Here is an 18012-nt window from a genome sequence, read left to right on the forward strand (position 1 = left end):
TCTGTGCCCTCTGGTCCTAGACTCCCCCACTATAGGAAGCATCCTCTCCACATCCACTCTATCTGTGCCCTCTGGTCCTAGACTCCCCCACTATAGGAAGCATCCTCTCCACATCCACTCTATCTGTGCCCTCTGGTCCTAGACTCCCCCACTATAGGAAGCATCCTCTCCACATCCACTCTATCTGTGCCCTCTGGTCCTAGACTCCCCCACTATAGGAAGCATCCTCTCCACATCCACTCTATCTGTGCCCTCTGGTCCTAGACTCCCCCACTATAGGAAGCATCCTCTCCACATCCACTCTATCTGTGCCCTCTGGTCCTAGACTCACCCACTATAGGAAGCATCCTCTCCACATCCACTCTATCTGTGCCCTCTGGTCCTAGACTCCCCCACTATAGGAAGCATCCTCTCCACATCCACTCTATCTGTGCCCTCTGGTCCTAGACTCCCCCACTATAGGAAGCATCCTCTCCACATCCACTCTATCTGTGCCCTCTGGTCCTAGACTCCCCCACTATAGGAAGCATCCTCTCCACATCCACTCTATCTGTGCCCTCTGGTCCTAGACTCCCCCACTATAGGAAGCATCCTCTCCACATCCACTCTATCTGTGCCCTCTGGTCCTAGACTCCCCCACTATAGGAAGCATCCTCTCCACATCCACTCTATCTGTGCCCTCTGGTCCTAGACTCACCCACTATAGGAAGCATCCTCTCCACATCCACTCTATCTGTGCCCTCTGGTCCTAGACTCCCCCACTATAGGAAGCATCCTCTCCACATCCACTCTATCTGTGCCCTCTGGTCCTAGACTCCCCCACTATAGGAAGCATCCTCTCCACATCCACTCTATCTGTGCCCTCTGGTCCTAGACTCACCCACTATAGGAAGCATCCTCTCCACATCCACTCTATCTGTGCCCTCTGGTCCTAGACTCCCCCACTATAGGAAGCATCCTCTCCACATCCACTCTATCTAGACCTTTCAGTATTTGATAGGTTTCAATGAGATCCTCCCTCACTCTTCTGAGCTCCAGTGAGTACAGGCCCAGAGCCCTTGAATGCTCCTCATAAATATAACAGGAGGGAGAAGAAAGGATTCTCAGCAAGTTTGTGCAATCGCTTTACAGTGCCAGCAATCACTGATTCACATAATTCCCACTGCTGCTTGTAAGAAGTCCGTACATTCTTCCCATTCATCCCACCTTCCAAAGATGTGCAGGTTAGAGTTAGAAACATGGTGACATCTGTGGGCTGGCCCCAGCACAGTCGTTGACACAACACTGTAGGTGCACAGTTCACTGTAGGTTTTAAAGCTTTGATATGATAAATAAAACAAATCTTTTAAATCCTTTTACTAGGATTCATCGGGGTTCTCATTGAAACCTACTGAATATTGAAAAGATTAGATAGGGTGGATGTGGAGAGGATGTTTCCTGTTTTGGCGGTATCCAAAACTAGAGGGGACAGCGTAAAAAATTGAGGGACAACCCTTTAGAACAGAGGTAAAGAGGAATTTGTTTTTATCCAGAGAGTAGTAAATCTGTGGAACACCCTGCCACAGACTGCAGTAGAGGCCAAGTCCGTGCATATAGATAGTTTACCGATCGGTCAGGATATGGTGAGAAGGCAGGTGTATGGGGCTGAGTGAGATCCGGGATCAGCCATGGTGGAGATGACTCGATGGGCTGAATGGCCTAAATCTGCTCCTATTCATGGTCTTATGCTGTCTGTGTTGCAGTGAAGCAAGGCTCCTGTCCTTTCTTGGGGTCTTGGCACAAAATATCGATTCTTTATTCCTCCCCATAGATGCTGCCTGACCTGCTGAGTTCCTCCAACATTTTTTGTGTGTTCTTTCTTTTATTTTTGCTCCATATTTTTGGGCTGCCTTGCTCATTTAAAGCAGGTATTCCTGATCTATAAGTCTGGATTAATTATTTGTATTTTGACCCATTAACTAACCCATAAAGCATGACTCTTTTCTGCAGCCCTTCGATGTATGAAATACATTCACAGTTTACTGAAACCTGTTTGTTGTGATTAATCCACTTCCTATCCAAGGTGCAAAATTAACAGTGATGCAAGCAAAAAAAATGTTAACATAATGAATGCTTAAGGTCTAGAATTGACTGAGTGCTTCAGTGGTTAAATAGATTTCAAAAAGGATTAGTATAAAAGCTTAATGGAAAGAAGAAGTGCTGTGATATGGGAACGAGTCAAGGATTGGACCTGTGCGAAGGAATCAGAACAAACTTGCCAGGCTGATCAATACCGCTGCACTGTTCTATTCATTTCAATGGATAACTTTGTTTCTACATAAGATCAAAAGACAAAAAGACTTAGGAGCAAGATTAGGTCATTTGCACACTGAACTTGCTCCACTATTCCATCTCGTTAACCCTTTCATTCCTGAGATCTTTCTTGTGGACCTCCTCTGGACCCTTTTCAATGCCAATACATCCCTTTTTTTTAGATAAGAGGCGTAAGGGGCCCAAAACTGTACATAATATGCTAAGTGCAATCCAACCGATGCCTTATAAAACCTCAGCATTACATTCTTGTCCACTCGAAATGAATGCTAACATCGCGTATACCTTCCCTACCACCGACTCACCCTGCAGGTTAATCTTTAAGGAATTCTGCACAAGTCCTTTTGCATCTCTGATTTCTGAATTTTCTTCCCATTTGAAAAACATTTTACGCCTTTATTCCTTCCACCAAAGTGCATGACCATACACTTGCCTTCACTATATTCCATCTGCCAGTTCTTTGCCCATTGCCCTAGTCTGTCTAAGTCCTTTTGAAGACCTCCCTAATGTTCTATACAGTGGAGTCCAGTTAATTTGGTGTCCTTTAATCAAGACTGCCCTTTATTTGGGACAACTCTTAAAGAACAAAAACTATATCGAGAAAGTAGGTGGGATTCCTTTCATTTATTTGGGAAAATATGCTGCTTAATTGGGGTTTGAAACTATTGCTGAACAGTTTCTAACTGGCATTAATCACATGCACTTGCATGGTTGTTAGACACTACGCAGTGCTTAGAGCAATCAGTTTTTAAATAGTGTGTGTTTTTATTCAAAAAGCAGTGGTTTTTTCACTGATGGTAAGTAAGGTTTACTGAAGTAAGCAGTAAGACAGTTCAGAACTGTTTTGCTCACCATAGTTTCAGGCATTCAGGCTTGGACATGCCAGAAACAGCCAGGAGTGAAAATGAAACTATTACACCATTTCAACAAGTTAAGAATTACAAAGGTATCTACAATCATCTTGTATGTTACGATTTTATAGTACTGTAAAAGGTATTGGTGGTGTTCTAATTTATTCTGCTTTTCACTTAAATGCATATAAATACTCAGTTAAATGGTAGTTTGTCCTTTTGATACTTTTTAACTATTTCTATGAAACTTTGGTTAATTGGGACAGCTGCTTAATTAGGCCAAAATAAACTGGTCCTGGTGTGTCCTAATTAACCAGAATCCACTGTAAATGCCTTAATATTATAAAATATCTTAATGAATGGTATTGCTTTGTCAAGAATTAGTGCCTGATTGTTCTAGAATCATAGTTTCTTTTAAACCTAGAAGTTTCTCATTTAGGAATCTATGCATATGTTTGAAGAAGATTTCACCTCATGCTGGCAATTTGAAAACATAATAGTAATGTTTTGTAACTTCAAAATATTAAACTAATTCAAAGGAAACACGGGAGTCCAAGAAATACGTCTTCACCTTTACTTTAAGTTTGTAGTATCATGTGGTAGTATCATTTATGCAGTTAGTGCTTTTTTACATATAATCCATAATTAATTTTTTGAATGAACAAGAGTGCTTCATCAACCAGTATATATACAAGATTATTCAAATATTATTGAAATATTAAATACACAACACTTCAACACTTCTCCCTGCTTAGCTATAAACTCCAACTCAATACAGAATGTATCTCAACTATACTATGCAACTACTATATACAGACATCCACAGCATAGTAAATTTATATTGTCCCAAAGATTTAATCGCTGTGGAGGATATCTTTCTCTTGAGGGAAAACATCTTTCCTGACAAAGGGGGTCACCCTGCTTGGCAGGTGAGACCTGTGGCTGTGAAACGATCTCAGGTTCTGGGACCTCCTCTGTCGTGGTGGCAGGAGTTAACTCCGAGAATGCAAGGAGTGGTTCTGACTGTGGGAGCCACCTTGCTCCTTCTTTTCTCTCTCTGGATCTACTTTGATCCCTTTCTTTTTCTTTCTCACATTCCTTCTCTCTTTCACACCTTTCTCTTTCTCATTCACATTCTTTCACTCCAACTTTTCCCTCCTTTTTCTTCTTTTAGTTTGTAAATCTTGATCTTGTGAATGTGCATTTAGTTTGCTCGAGTATTCTCTTACTAATTCAACCATTGCTCCCATTATGTTCTGATCTCTCCTCTGGGTTTCCTCATCCACAACAAATCCTTTGTTTTCATAACTCCATTGACTCCTTTCTTTTCAACCTTCTCTTCATTGGTCTTTACATTTATGTTTACAAGCAGCTTTTTGTCTCCCACTTGAGGTTCACACTATCATCTTAATGCATCCCGTGTAGAACTCCTGTGGGAATGATAGATAGATAGATAGATAGATAGATAGATACTTTATTCATCCCCATGGGGAAATTCAACTTTTTTTCCAATGTCCCATACACTTGTTGTAGCAAAACTAATTACATACAATACTTAACTCAGTAAAAAATATGATATGCATCTAAATCACTATCTCAAAAAGCATTAATAATAGCTTTTAAAAAGTTCTTAAGTCCTGGCGGTAGAATTGTAAAGCCAAATGGCATTGGGGAGTATTGACCTCTTCATCCTGTCTGAGGAGCATTGCATCGATAGTAACCTGTCGCTGAAACTGCTTCTCTGTCTCTGGATGGTGCTATGTAGAGGATGTTCAGAGTTATCCATAATTGACCGTAGCCTACTCAGCGCCCTTCGCTCAGCTACCGATGTTAAACTCTCCAGTACTTTGCCCATGACAGAGCCCGCCTTCCTTACCAGCTTATTAAGACGTGAGGCGTCCCTCTTCTTAATGCTTCCTCCCCAACACGCCACCACAAAGAAGAGGGCGCTCTCCACAACTGACCTATAGAACATCTTCAGCATCTCACTACAGACATTGAATGACGCCAACCTTCTTAGGAAGTACAGTCGACTCTGTGCCTTCCTGCACAAGGCATCTGTGTTGGCAGTCCAGTCTAGCTTCTCGTCTAACTGTACTCCCAGATACTTGTAGGTCTTAACCTGCTCCACACATTCTCCATTAATAATCACTGGCTCCATATGAGGCCTAGATCTCCTAAAGTCCACCACCATCTCCTTGGTCTTGGTGATATTGAGACGCAGGTAGTTTGAGTTGCACCATATCACAAAGTCCTGTATCAGTTTCCTATACTCCTCCTCCTGTCCATTCCTGACACACCCCACTATGGCCGTGTCATCAGCGAACTTCTGCACATGGCAGGACTCCGAGTTATATTGGAAGTCTGATGTGTACAGGGTGAACAGGACCGGAGAGAGTACGTTTCCCTGCAGCGCCCCTGTGCTGCTGACCACCGTGTCAGACCTACAGTCTCCCAACCGCACATACTGAGGTCTATCTGTCAAGTAGTCCACTATCCAATCCACCATGTGAGAGTCTACTCCCATCTCCGTTAGTTTGTGCCTTAAGATCTTGGGCTGGATGGTGTTAAAGGCACTAGAGAAGTCAAGGAATGTAATCCTCACAGCACAACTGACCCCCTCTAGGTGAGAGAGTCACCTAGGTGAGAGGTGAGAATGACGTCTGTAACACTGAACTACAACAACCAACAAGCCACATTGAGCTTGTATGTGGTATAAACAGAAGGGCCAGAATTGTGGGGGTGTGATTGGCTGAGACAACTACAACTTGATTGGAGATCCATCCACCACTTGTATGTCACATCCCCTGCAATGAATCCAACAGCATGCGAATTAAGAAATGTACTAGATGATGCCACAACTGTCTCCATGCTGAACACCATGAACTGTTGCCCAACAGAGGATGAACAGGTGTTGGTGACAACCTCTTTGCCTCTGGTTGGAAAACATATTGGACCAAGGAAGGGCCATGCTGCTCAGAGAAGCATGGAAGTGACAAAAGCAACAAGAGTTTGTATAGGCAGTTCCCATTGACATAGCAACTTCCACTGCTTTTTTAAACAGATTGGGAGAATGGGCAAGGAAGTGGCATATGGAATATAGTGTAGGGAAGTTTATAGTCATGCACTGTTCTCTAAATGAGGAGAAAATTCAAAAAAACCTCTTTCCTTCCATTGACTCCATCTGCCTCTGGAAAACAGCCAATATAATCAAGGGCCCCTTCTACCCCGGTCACTCTCACTTCTCACCCTCCCCTCTTTCCATCCGGGAAATGTTAGGAAAGTCTGAAAGCATCTACCACCCGATTCAAAGATAGTTTGTATCCCATTGTTAGCAGATTCTTGACTGGGCCTCTCATATGCCAAGGATGAATTCATGATCTTCCAGTCTACATCTGCACAGCCCTGTGCACTTTATCCGTTTACTTGTGTTCTACTTTCCCCACAACTATTGTGCTATCTTCTGCATTCTGATTTCTGTTACTATCTCAACGTACTTATGAATGGAATGACTGTACTTTGTGTACACGACAGCAATAATAATAAACCAAACCATCTTTGAACATTCTGATCCTTATAGCTCTCAATTCAGTTGCGCTTGACAGTAACCACACGCATTTTATCCATAAATGGGAAAATATTTTGGTCAAACATTTAACTGTAATAAAAAAGGATCTGTTTTCCAATAAGTAGAACCAAATGAAAAGTAAAGAGATCTAGCCATTCTAATGAGTGAAATTTTGCATTTTGTTGTTTGGCATACAGAGTATTTGGGTTTATTCCAAGCTTTGAAAGATTTTTCAAACATACCCACATGAATTAGAAGATCACAAATCTACCCCGATTCCTGACACCCTCACTTCTGTCTCATACCCAACCCACGCTCCGGATCTCTGCTCTGACCGCACACACAACTGACCCATGTTTACCAAATTTCACCGACACTGGTTTCAGACCCAGCCCATTTTCCTGACACTCAGCTCCAGCCACATTCCTGACCAAATATCCTTCAGATTCACTGGCAGGAAAACTGAACCAACGTCAGTGTCCTTTCCTGTTTCAACAACCCCAGAAGCTGTGCCCTAATTATACTTTGTCTACTACGTGTGACTACTCCTTTGTTCCCACACCCAATACAGACACTGCAGTCTGACATTGTTATGAGAGATTACCAACAGACAGAGAAAGATGTGGTCAGAACCCCCTTGGAGAAGAATAACATTCAGATTTATTTATAACACATACATTGAAACATACAGTGAAATGTGTCTTTTGTGTTACAATCAACACACTCAATGATGTACTGAAGGGTTGCCCACAAGTCTCACCATACATCTGACGTTAAATAGAATGCCCACAAGTTCAATAGAACAACATAAACAGCAACAACAGCAGCAAAACTAACCCCTTTTCCCACAAACTCACCCCTTCACATACAGACAGGTCTCCAGCCCCAGGACAGGTCTCCTCTGGGCTTCCAGTCCTTGGCTCCTAACTCAGAGACTTGCAAACATCAGGCCTCCAACTTCAGACTTTGCTGATCACAGGTTTGTCCTTTGGCATTAGACCCCCGATCTTGCCGATAAGAAAGATTTTGCTTCCTGAATACTTATTGGGTGCACCTTATGGATTTTGGGCTGCTGATCATGAAAATCACCATGAAATTTCCATATCACACATGATTTGTTTGAAATTGCCTACATGTTAATTCAATTCATAATTCAAGCCTATTAAGATGTTACCCACAATGTAAGCTGAAAATTTTTTATCTTGTCCGGGCTCAGAAAGGCTATAAAAGCATCTCTCACACACACACACACACACACGCACGCACGCACGCACGCACGCACGCACGCACGCACACACACACACTACTATGCAATGCATTTACATGTATATCATTTCTGATCACGCTGATACGTGTGCTCTACATGCATTGCATATTATGTGTACTCATTATAATAAAGTCATTTTATCTCAGGAGTATTTGTGACAGCAAAATATCTCACCGATGTTTCAACAGCCACGATACTTTGTCATATTTGTGGGAAATATACGCTTAAATGTCAAAGACGCAACGTGCCTCCTCTTATTGAGAAAGCCTGTAAGAGGGTGTACAATTGGCCACCAAGACAAAGCTCACGTTTGTTGGGCAACATGCGCTGTCAATCTTAGAGTTTAGCTCAGAGGTACTCAGCAGTCAATGCTGTTCGCTGTCCCAATGACAAGGTGAGAGCAGAAAGACCATGTAACAGACTGTTACTTCTGTCTGACCAGTGTGTCTGGTTTCTCTGCGAAGTCCATTGAATACCCCGATCTCCCTTCGGCCACGAGGCCTGTGCCATATGATGATAGTCTTCAGTACCGAAGCCACCAGAGACATGGAGTCTAGAGGAGGCAGAGGAAGATGCCATGATGCACGAGCCAGGAATGGTAAACAACACTGATACTGATACAGACTTTGAACCCTTTACGTCAAGTGAACCTCATCAGACAACTCAATCTGAGTTAAATGACCTGGTCAGAGACTTGGGTCTGTCAAAGGCAAAGCAGAATTACTGGGTTCAAGACTGCAAGGATGGAATTTGCCGTCACCAGGCACAAAAGTTTCTGTGAAGGATTCGATAGTTGTGACAGATGTTTCCCAGGATAACTGATGCCAAGAATAAGGAAAGTATTTTTCTTGATCCAGAAATCAAACAGGTCATCAATGACAGTCAACTCAAAGAACTTCTAGCGGAACCAGAGAACAATCACATGGAAGGCATTGAAGGATGTTGTTGAAATTTTTCTTGGCAACTACAGGGCAACAAACTACGTGCAGCTGGTTGACAACAGGCTTCAAGGTACAAAACCATGAAGTGCAACTTGTCACTAAAGATTCATTTTCTGCATTCCCATCTAGACTTGCCCTGCACTGTCAGTGACGAGCACGGTGAAAGGTTTCACCAGGACGTGGTGGTCATGGAGAAATGGTATCAGGGCAATTGGAATCCATCAATGCTGGCTGATTATTGTTGGACACTTAAGCGAGAAGCCTCAGACACGGAATACAAATGAAAATGATCGAAACATTTTTAGCTTAGTTGAACTATTGCAAAGCATCAGCACCATTAATGCAATTAAAGGCATTATATTCAACACAAGCTAATTTTTTGTTTCTCAAATTCCTACATGATACAAGTTGTCTGAAATTATATTAGCTTCAAGTGGGCTATCATAACCTCAAAAAATTTCTGAGGTAGCAAAACTTTCAAAGAATTTGCTGCCCAGTGTAATGGGTTTGGGCTTTGGGCCTTGACTCTGGACTCGCATGGACCTCTGAGACCCTGGTGTGACTCCTTTGGCCCTCTACTGTTGGTATCTGACCCTCAGGCTTCTACCTCTATACCTCTGACCCATGACCACTCAGAAAGCAGAAGGGGGGGGGCGGGTTCAGCATGCTAGTAAGGAGCTCAGGCTCAAGCATTGGGGCCAGCCAGAAGCCCTGTGTACGTGGTGGAAGGAGAAGATTAACTCCCAATGTATCCACTCACCCACCCATCAGCCATCTCCTTCCACATCTGTGGAAGAGACTGGTTCTGACATTGGTCTCAACAATCACCACAAATCAGAGTGGAGAAAGGCCTCTGAAGCCTCCAACGATCCTGTGCATTGGCACCAGCAAACCACTTGGTGATGGAACCAGTCAGAATGCTGTCCACAGTACATCTGTAGAATTTGCAAGAGTCTTTGGGGACATACCAAATCTCCTCAAACTGCTAATGAAGTGTAGCCACTGGCACGCCTTCATCTTGATTGCATCAAAATGTTGGGCCCAGGATAGATCTTCCAGAATATTGATGGCCAGGAATTTGAAACTGCACACTCTTCCCACCACTAACCCCTCAGTGAGGATCGGTGTATGTTCTCCTGACTTCCCCTTCCTGATCAATTTGCTGGTCTTGCTGAAGTTGCATGCAAGCTATCTTCCATCTTGAAGGACTGCTTAAGATGATAAAGTGTTCAGATTTCCAGTAACTCTGTATTGTGTCCTTAGTCCAACCTTCAAAAATCTGATTGCTAACACATTGTTACAGTTGATGACGTTAGAAAAGCTTTATAGTGCAAGATAAATTAACCAAGAGGGTTCCAGTTAACAGCAAAATGCCCAAGCCAACTTGGTATTTATCTCAGGCTGCTATGGGAAGTAAGGGAAGAGATTGCTGGGGCTCTGACTGAGATTTTTAGTTCTTCATTGGACATGAGTGAGGTACCAATTGATTGAGATTCAAGGTGAGTTGGGAAAAGTCTGGTAACCACAGGCCTGCTAGCCTAACATCAGTAGTAGGGAATTTATTGGAAAATATTCTGAGATACGACAGAAGGAGTGAATGGAGAACAAAAATGGGGAATAGAAAAAGAGAGGAGGAGACGGGGGGGGGGGAAGAAATGACTGAAGTTAGCGAAATTGATGTTCAATGGTCTTCATTGGTCAATGCATTGAACACAAGAAAAGGCAGGTTATGCTCCAATTTGTGAAACATTGTTCAGATATCATCAGGAGTACCATTTGCAGCTCTAGTCTCTGCACTAGAGGGAAGATGTGATCAATATACTTCATTACCTCTTCAAAATAAAAATTCAGTCAGATTGGTCAGACAGGATAAGAAGCGAGGGCATTTTTCCCCAGGAATGGAGGTCAAGTTGGGGTAAAAAGATGAGGGGTATAGATAAGGGATACTTCAGGAAACTATCCAACATATCATCGGTAGATAAAACTGGAAGCGGCAAGAGATTTAGAGGGGATTCACCAGCAGTGATAGTCGGCCGGTGGTGGACTTTGAGGCGAATGGTCCTGAGTTCGAATCCATCCCGCTGTATGCATGCTTTCATCTGTGTTGGGTTGAGCGTTGGTCGAGCTAGCAACTCGGCCTTATTAGAAAAACATTCAAAGGTGCGAGAAGGAACAAGAACACCAATATGATGAGGACCTGGATTAAGTTGCCAGAGGGAATGAAGGAAACGTAGTCTAAGGCGTGTCTGCTCCAGATGATCATTTGAGTTGCTTATGTACAGAAACCTACAGGCTAAGTAGTGGAAGATGGATTAATATGGATGAGTCCCCACTGGACATCGTGAACGTGCTGGACAAATGGTCTGTTCCATGCAGTGTGACACTGTGGTGCAAGGCCAAAACCAATCTGTAATGATCCCTTCCCTATACGTAGAACTAAACCATAAATCCAGAACAGAGAGAAACCAAAAGTGTTTCAAGTTTGGGACTTATTTTGTAAACCCCTTAAGAAAACAAAACACAACCTTCACATATTGTGATTTCAGAAGTTTCACGCACCCCCACAATGAATAAGCAGATCACGCAACAAAGCTATGGTGTTCCACAAACTCTCTGATTCACATTGTGAAGATTGCATCTCCACACAGCCCATGTCATTAGTGATTAGATTGATTTTCTGTAATATCCTGAGAGTTCAACATGACGTTCTTCTGGGTTTATTTACGAGGCTCAGTTTCAGCAATTATAATGCCTTCATGTTGCTTTGTGAGCAAATTAATCAGCATGTGGAATAATCATAAAAGGCCAAGAACCTAACCAATTTAAAGTGCCGTATTGTTGACAGGAAACATCGTGTTGAATCTCCCCTTCAGCCTTTCCTACACTATCACATTTCTCCAGCAGTGTAGTGAACAGATTCATACATGTTACTCAGAACCATTCCCATTCCATACCACATCTCGTTGATTACATGCCGGAAGTTGTGACCTTGAATTTACTGGAGTCATCTTGTGTGTACCATTAGAGGTTATGGATCATCGCATAAGCTAAACAATAATTATTTTATTGCAAATTATCTGTAATACACGAAGCATGATGTTCTAGCACAAGCACTCATGTCTTACCATCTGGAATAGAATAACAACAAAATACTAATTCCTGAATCATGCCCCAAGCATTCAGTTTTACAGCTTTAACTCACTGTTCAAAAGCAGTTTAATCATTCTGGGGTAATTGCAAGTTTGTGCTAAAGAACAACACTACAAAATGCTGGAGGAACTCAGCAGGTCACGCAACATCTATGGAAATGAATAATCAGTCAATGTTTCGGGCCGAGACACATCATCAGGACCGGAAAGAAAGGGGGTCGATGCCAGAAGGAGAAGAAAGGGAATGGGGAAGAAACACAATCTAGAAGGTAATAGGTGAAGCTAGGTGGGTAGGAGTGAGGGGGTGAGTTAAGAAACTGGGAGGTGCCAGGTGGAAAGGATAAAGAGGTCGGAGAAGAAGGCATCTAGTAGGAGAGGAGAGTGGACCATAGGAAAAAGGGAAGGTGGAGAGGTACCAAGGGGAGGTGATAGGCAGGTGAGAAGGGGAAGGCCAGAGTGGGGAAATGAAAAAGAGGAAATGGGAAAATGGGAAAAATTGCCGAAATTTGGAGAAATCAATGACCATGCCATCAGTTGTAGTCTACTTAGACAGAATATGAAGTTTTGCTCCTCCAACTTGACAGTGGCCTTATTGTGAGCTGAAATGTTGGGATGGGAATGGGGCTTGGAATTTAAATTGGAACTGGGTTTGCAAAAATGCTGCTTTTTGCAGATGGTGAAGATGCTCAATAAAGTGGTGCCCCTTTCAATGTTGGGTCTCACCAATGTAGAGGAGGCTGGATAGAGAGTCAAGTCAAGTCACTTTTATTGTCATTTCGACCATAACTACTGGTACAGTACATAGTAAAAATGAGACAACATTTTTTCAAGACCATGGTGTTGCATGACACAGTACAAAAACTACACTGAACTACGTAAAAAACAACACAGAGAAAAAAAAACTACACTAGACTACAGACCTACCCAGGACTGCATAAAGTGCACAAAACAGTGCAGGCATTACAATAAATAATAAACAAGACAATAGGGCAGTAAGGTGTCAGTCCAGGCTCTGGGTATTGAGGAGTCTGATAGCTTGGGGGAAGAAACTGTTACATAGTCTGGTCGTGAGAGTCCGAATGCTTCGGTGCCTTTTCCCAGATGGCAGGAGGAAGAAGAGATTGTATGAGGGGTGCACGGGGTCCTTCATAATGCTGTTTGCTTTGCAGATGCAGCGTGTAGTGTAAATGTCCATAATGGCAGGAAGAGAGACCCCGATGATCTTCTCAGCTGACCTCACTATCTGCTGCAGGGTCTTGCGATCCGAGATGGTGCAATTTCCGAACCAGGCAGTGATGCAGCTGCTCAGGATGCTCTCAGTACAACCCCTGTAGAATGTGATGAGGATGGGGGGTGGGAGATGGACTTTCCTCAGCCTTCACAGAAAGTAAGGATGCTGCTGGGCTTTCTTTGCTATGGAGCTGGTGTTGAGGGACCAGGTGAGATTCTCTGCCAGGCGAACACCAAGAAATTTGGTGCTCTTAATGATCTCTACCGAGGAGCTGTCGATGTTCAGTGGGGAGCGGTCATTCCGAGCCCTCCTGAAGTCAACAACCATCTCTTTTGTTTTGTTCATATTCAGAGACAGGTTGTTAGCTCTGCACCAGTCCGTTAGTTGCTGCACCTCCTCTCTGTAAGCTGACTCATCGTTCTTGCTGATGAGACCCACCATGGTCGTGTCATCAGTGAACTTGATGATGTGGTTCGAGCTGTGTGTTGCAGCACAGTCGTGGGTCAGCAGAGTGGACAGCAGGGGACTGAGCACACAGCCCTGGGGTGCCCCCGTGCTCAGTGTGATGGTGTTGGAGATGCTGTTCCCGATCCGGACTGACTGAGGTCTCCCAGTCAGGAAGTCTAGGATCCAGTTGCAGAGGGAGGTGTTCAGGCCCAGTAGGCTCAGCTTTCCAATCAGTTTCTGAGGGATGATTGTACTCAATACTGAACTGAAGTCTATGAACAGCATTCGAACGTATGAGTCCTTTTTGTCCAGGTGGGTTAGGGCCAGGTGGAGGGTGATGGCAATGGCGTCGTCTGTTGAGCGGTTGGGACGGTACGCAAACTGCAGGGGGTCCAGTGAGGGGGGCAGCAGGGTTTTGATATGCCTCATGACGAGCCTCTCGAAACACTTCATGATGATGGATGTAAGTGCAACAGGACAGTAGTCATTTAGGCAGGACACTGGAGACTTCTTTGGCATGGGGACAATGGTGGCGGCCTTGAAGCACGTTGGAAAATCAGATTTGAGCATCAGATACTCCAAAATATTCAGAGAAGAAGTATTGCCTCACCTGGAAGGACAGATTGGGACCCTGAAGGAAAGTGAGGGAGGAGGTGTAGCTCCTCTGCTGCTTGCAGGAATAAGTGCCAGGAGGGAGATCATTGGGAAGGGACGATTGGACACGGGATTCATGGATGAAATAATCCCCGCACAAAGCAAAGAGTGAAGGGAAAAGGTTAAGGTGTTTGGCGGTAGGGTCCAGTTGAAGATGACGGAAGTCGTGTTGGATAAAGAGCCTCATGGGTTTGTAGGTGAGGACAAGAGGAACAGTATCCCTGTCTAGGTGGCAGGAAGATGGGGAGACCGCGGATATCTGGGGAATGGAGGAGATGCAGGTAAAGGCAGCAAAAATGACAGAGGAAGGAAAAGCCTATTCTTTCAAAAGGAGGACTAAAGAGGTGCTTGTACTAAGATGAGGCCACCCACAGGATGGAGGAGGAACACCTTATATTCTATCTGAGTAGCCTCCAACCTGGTGGTATGAATATTGATTTCTCTTCCCAGTGAATTTCCCTATGCCCCACCACCCCTCTTCCTCTGGGTCCCTCCTCTTTTCCTTTCTCCTATGGTCCACTCTCCCCTCCTATCAGATTCCTTCCTCTCCAGCCCTTGACCTTTCCCACCCACCTGGCTTCACCTTTCACCCCCACACCTTTCTGTTTCGGTATAGTCCCCGTGGCTTCTCACTCCTGAAGAAGTGTCTTGGCTCAAAACGTTGATTCTGCCTGACGTGCTGAGTTCCTCCAGCATTTTGTGTGTGTCACTTTCGATTTCCGGCATCCGCAGAATTCCTCGTGTTTTTAATAAAGAGGCTTTGTTTGTGTTTGGGATGGAATAAAAATGAAGAACAATCCCTTTTTCAAAATTCTTGTTTATGTTTGTGTTTGTTGACTCAAGGCCTGAAGATGCTGGAATCTGAAGAAGCAAACAATCTGCTGGAGGAGCTCAGTGGGTTGAGCAGCGTCTCTGGGAAGGAAAGGAACTGGATCAACATCCTGCATCAGGACTGGGATGTGTCACACTAAAACGTGGAACCGTCCTGCAGCAGACAATTCCTTTCCTCCCACAGACACTGCTTCACTTACTGAGTTCCTCCAGCAGAGATTTTGAAACTCCTGCCTATCTATGTTCAAGAGCTTATGTAAAATTTGATTCTCTGTATTAGCAACGCTAAAACTGGAAAGTTCAGGAACGTGCCTACCTGTGGTGAAGTGCCCTGCTCTAATGAAATGTGGGCATTGTGGCAGAGACTGCCCTGGGCTCAGAAAAATGAAGAAAGAAATCCTTTTTTCCCCATCTGTAGTGGTACAACAGGAAGCCAGTAAAGATGAAGTGAAAGAATGCATTACCTCTAAGACCAGGCATTCTCCGCCACACATTGCCCTCACTTCATTGTATCCCACAACTGCACTCTTCTTCATTCTTCACTTCCACATCACTTTGACTTTGAAGTTGCTAACAGCACGTCCTGACTCTCTGGCACCTGATACCTTAGTGAGTGATGTACCAGCGGTGTCAACTTCCCAAACAATGATAGGCAAGTCAAAGCTGATGATGGCCAATGCTACCAAAGTGGAGAGTCAAACTATCTGCTGGAGCATACCAGCCCTGACGCAAGGTTTTGACCAAAAACATTGACAAAACATCCTTTCCCCCATAGATGGTGCTTGACCTGCTGAGTTCCTCCAGCAGATTGTGTGCTTCTCCTGATCCCAGCACCTTGTGTCACCACAAAAGTGAAAACAGGCATCCTACAAACATACAGGTAAGACATGAAGGAGCAAGGCATTCTGGTCCGAGAGTCCGATCTGCCATTCAATGAGATGATGGTTGATCTTCAGTCTTGATATCACATCCTGCCAAATCCCTGTATCTCCCAGATCCTTTGGTATGTGGAATATCAGAGAGAAGCTACAGAGCCTGAAGACTGATGACCCACATGCAAGGTTTCAGGAACTGCTTCTCTCCAATTGCCATCAGATTTTGAATAGTCCATGAACTCATTAACACTACCTCACTTATTTATTTTTCATTGTAACTTGCAGTAATTTTACTGCTGCCACAAAACAATGCATTTCATCTGTCAGTGATAATATACAATGATTCTGATTCTATGGACCTTGGTTCTAAACAAGCCAGTGATGGTGCCTCCACACATCACCAAATGTGCTGCTTGCAAGAATAAGTGCCAGGAGGGAGATCATTGGGAAGGGATGATTGGACACAGGAATCATGGATGGAATAATCCCTGCAGAAAGCAAAGAGTGAGGGAAAAGGTTAAGATGTGTTTGGCGGTAGGGTCCAGTTGAAGTTGACGGAAGTCGTGTTGGATAAAGAGCCTCATGGGTTTGTAGGTGAGGACAAGAGGAACAGTATCCCTGTCTAGGTGGCAGGAAGATGGGGAGACCGCGGATATCTGGGGAATGGAGGAGATGCAGGTAAAGGCAGCAAAAATGACGGAGGAAGGAAAAGCCTATTCTTTCAAAAGGAGGACTAAAGAGGTGCTTGTACTAAGATGAGGCCACCCACAGGATGGAGGAGGAACACCTTATATTCTATCTGAGTAGCCTCCAACCTGGTGGTATGAATATTGATTTCTCTTCCCAGTGAATTTCCCTATGCCCCACCACCCCTCTTCCTCTGGGTCCCTCCTCTTTTCCTTTCTCCTATGGTCCACTCTCCCCTCCTATCAGATTCCTTCCTCTCCAGCCCTTGACCTTTCTCACCCACCTGGCTTCACCTTTCACCCCCACACCTTTCTGTTTCGGTATAGTCCCCGTGATTTCTCACTCCTGAAGAAGCGTCTTTGCTCAAAACATTGATTCTGCCTGACCTGCTGAGTTCATCCAGCATTTTGTGTGTGTCACTTTCGATTTCCGGCATCCGCAGAATTCCTCGTGTTTGTTTGTGTTTGGGATGGAATAAAAATGAAAAACAATCGCTTTTTCAAAATTCTTGTTTATGTTTGTGTTTGTTGACTCAAGGGCCTGAAGATGCTGGAATCTGAAGAAGCAAACAATCTGCTGGAGGAGTTCAGTGGGTTGATGTGGTGAACTACATATACCTGTCTGGACACGCCCCCTGATGACTGCTCCTGTGGCTCCTCCCACAGACCCCTGTATAAAGGTGATGGAGGTCTGAGCCCGGCCTCTCTGTCTCCAGGATGTAGTATGGTGGTCAATCACTGCTTGTTCCTTCTTCCAGTCAATAAAAGCCGATACCTCGCCTTTACGTCTCAGAGTGAGTTATTGATGGTGCATCAGTTGAGCAGTGTCTCTGGGAAGGAAAGGAACTGGATCAACATCCTGCATCAGGACTGGGATGTGTCACACTAAAACGTGGAACCGTCCTGCAGCAGACAATTCCTTTCCTCCCACAGACACTGCTTCACTTACTGAGTTCCTCCAGCAGAGATTTTGAAACTCCTGCCTATCTATGTTCAAGAGCTTATGTAAAATTTGATTCTCTGTATTAGCAACGCTAAAACTGGAAAGTTCAGGAACGTGCCTACCTGTGGTGAAGTGCCCTGCTCTAATGAAATGTGGGCATTGTGGCAGAGACTGCCCTGGGCTCAGAAAAATGAAGAAAGAAATCCTTTTTTCCCCATCTGTAGTGGTACAACAGGAAGCCAGTAAAGATGAAGTGAAA

General features: G+C 44.2%; 1 long non-coding RNA gene across 2 annotated transcripts in view; it reads left to right on the top strand.

Annotated features, from left to right (window-relative positions):
* Positions 1-17584, top strand: part of LOC140736551 (uncharacterized) — a 160086-nt gene extending 142502 nt beyond the window's left edge. For both annotated transcript variants that reach the window (XR_012100964.1, XR_012100965.1), the window contains exons 2-3: positions 16025-16129; positions 17349-17584. This is a non-coding gene — a long non-coding RNA (uncharacterized lncRNA). The remainder of the gene's footprint in view (positions 1-16024; positions 16130-17348) is intronic.
* The last annotated feature ends 428 nt before the right edge of the window (positions 17585-18012 follow it).

The sequence above is a fragment of the Hemitrygon akajei genome, chromosome 12 (genome assembly GCF_048418815.1).
Source record: "Hemitrygon akajei chromosome 12, sHemAka1.3, whole genome shotgun sequence".
NCBI classification, from domain to species: domain Eukaryota; kingdom Metazoa; phylum Chordata; class Chondrichthyes; order Myliobatiformes; family Dasyatidae; genus Hemitrygon; species Hemitrygon akajei.